The 2,500-nt window shown below is 57.1% G+C and overlaps 1 long non-coding RNA gene across 1 annotated transcript in view; it reads left to right on the top strand.

The window, feature by feature from the left end:
* Positions 1–2,500, top strand: part of LOC106818220 — a 28,207-nt gene that overhangs the window by 23,290 nt on the left and 2,417 nt on the right. Inside the window, exon 4 of the long non-coding RNA XR_001395165.1 lies at positions 2,151–2,316. This is a non-coding gene — a long non-coding RNA (uncharacterized LOC106818220). The remainder of the gene's footprint in view (positions 1–2,150; positions 2,317–2,500) is intronic.

Raw genomic sequence — 2,500 nt, 5'->3', positions numbered from 1 at the left:
CCGGTGACAGCGGTGTGTCCATGGAGGCGCGTTGTTAAGTGAGGCGGTGTGTATGTGAGGCCGCGTGCTGTATGTGGAACGCGCGGTGTGTGTGCTGCAGGCGGTGTGTGTGTGAGGCGGTGTGCTGTGATGACGGCGGTGTGTCATGTAGGCGGTGTGTATGTGAGGCCGGTGTGGTATGTGAGGCGGTGCTGCTATGTGAGGGCGCGGTCGTGTAGTGTCGAGGCGGCCTTCGCTTCTCGCGCATGTGAGGCGGTGAGTGCAAGGCGGCTCGTGTATGTGAGGCGTGTGTATGTGAGGCGGTTGTGTATGTGAGCGCGGCTGTGTATGTGAGGCGGTGTGTATGTGCAGGGCGGTGTGACTCTGTGAGTGCGAAGGGCGGTGTGTATGTGAGGGCGGTCGTGTATGTGAGGCGGTGTGCAGTGGAAGGCGGTGTGATATGTGAGGCGTGTGTATGTGGAGGCGGTGTGTATGTGAGGCAGGTGTAGTAGAAGGGGTGTGTATGTGACTGGCGGTATGTTATGTGTAGGCGGTCTGCTGTATCGTGAGGGGCGGTGTGTATGCCTGCACGCGCGGTCGTGTATGTGAGGCGGTGTGGAGTGGAAGGCGTGTGTATGTGAGGCGGTGTGTATGTGAGGCGGTGTGTAATGTGAGCGGTGTGAGCTGCAAGCCAGGCGTGTGTAATCGCGTGAGGCGCGTGCACGGAACATCGCCGTCGCCTTTATTATCCGTCGACTCGTGTTTTACTGCCGAGCCGGCTGCGGTCCAGTCAGTGCCCAGCGGACGCATGACCGAGTTTTACGAGCCCGGCGTCTTTACGGCTAACCCGCACAGCAGCTGCCGATTTATGCCGACCATTAATATATAGGGTAATGACGATGTTGCCCGACGTCCCGTGCTGCTGCCCTCTGCTCGCTCGCTCTAAATGCTACTGCTACTTCTTGCTACTCCGCTACACTATCAGCACCTCGCTGCTGCGGTGCTACTATGTGCTCTACACTACTGCTGAGCTGCATGTGGTTGCTGCTGCTGGGCTGGCTACTGCTACTGTACTGTACTGGCTTCCTCCCCTCCTCTCTCCCCTCCTCTCTCTCCCCTCTCTCTCTCGCTGTCCCTCTCTCTCTCTCTCTTTCTCCCTCCCCCCTTCTCTCTCTCTCTGTGACCTATACACGGGCTTCCCCTCACTCTCGCCCAATCGGAGGCGCTCTACCATAGTTAATTAGTGACGTTAAGTAGTGAGTTAAGTAATTAGTTAGGAATTTGGCGTGCTGGTTGCGCAACACCCTTGGTCCTGGCAGTTCGCCAGCTTTCCTGATTTATTACTCTTTCTATGATTGCTTATGAATATTTACTGTTGCCACCTTCAATTCCCCAGCGATCTAAATATCTATGTTGCGCAATAGCACTCGGGGGTTTTTCCACATAACACTGCAAAACAAGTGCACCTAACAAGCTCAAACAAAACGGGCATCTGATTCTGTGCAAGTGCTCCTTGATTCTGTGTAGTTATTATCGCGAGAAAATGCGAGATTCGCGAGAAACGACCTATGTGACGTCACCCACTCTGTGCAGGGCAGTCTGTGACGTCACGCACCCTGTTAATCAGTACCTACTGTAGTCTGGGTCAGGCGGCCGTGTCTCTGGCGTGCATGGTAAGCTGTGACGTCACGCACCCTGTTAATCAGAACCTACTTGAACGGCCGCCTGACCCAGGCTGTAAACACACGCACACACACACACGCACGCACGCACGTATATAGCGGGTGGCTTACCTTGGAGCAGACCTCGCAGCATGAGCAGTCTGGCTTGGCGACTCCGTACTGACAGTCTCCTAGCGGCTTGCAGTCCGGCCCTTCCACCGTCACCTTGCACTCACCCGTCTCCTGGTCACACATCACCGAGTGCCTCTCGCAGGCAACCATGCACGCCAGAGACCACACGCACGCACGCACACGAACGTATTCACGCGTATGCGCGCGCACACACACACACACGCTCGCGCGCACACACAAGCGCACACAGACACACACACGCACACACACACAAACACACACACACACACACACGGTCCCTATAGCAACGATAGACGCGCAGACGAGCGCTGAGACGGCGTCGTTAGGGGGCGCCACCGCGCACACGCACGCACGCAGGGGCAGCGCGTGCGGACCTGAGGAGGACTGGATGAGCGGACGCTGCGGGGAAGGTCTGGCATGCGTCGGCACCGCCTTCTCCAAACACTTGGGCTTCAGTGACTTCGGAGTGTGTATCAACAAACGCGTCAGTGAGATGCTGAAGAAATACACCGATTCCACGAAGGTGAGGGAAGCAGGAGGAAGAGGAGGAGCTGGGAGGGAGAAGATGGGAAGGAGAGGAGGGAAGGGTAGGGAGGAGGAGGAGGGGGAGGAGGAGGTGTGCGGGAAAGGAAGGAGGCAGGAGGGAATGAGGAGGGAGGAGGAGGAGGGAAGGAGGAGGTCAAACACACGGGCATCAGTGAGAGAGA

Source organism: Priapulus caudatus, unplaced genomic scaffold (assembly GCF_000485595.1).
Source record: "Priapulus caudatus unplaced genomic scaffold, Priapulus_caudatus-5.0.1 Scaffold2096, whole genome shotgun sequence".
Classification (NCBI taxonomy): domain Eukaryota; kingdom Metazoa; phylum Priapulida; class Priapulimorpha; order Priapulimorphida; family Priapulidae; genus Priapulus; species Priapulus caudatus.
This window is presented reverse-complemented; position numbering and strand designations above follow the sequence as displayed.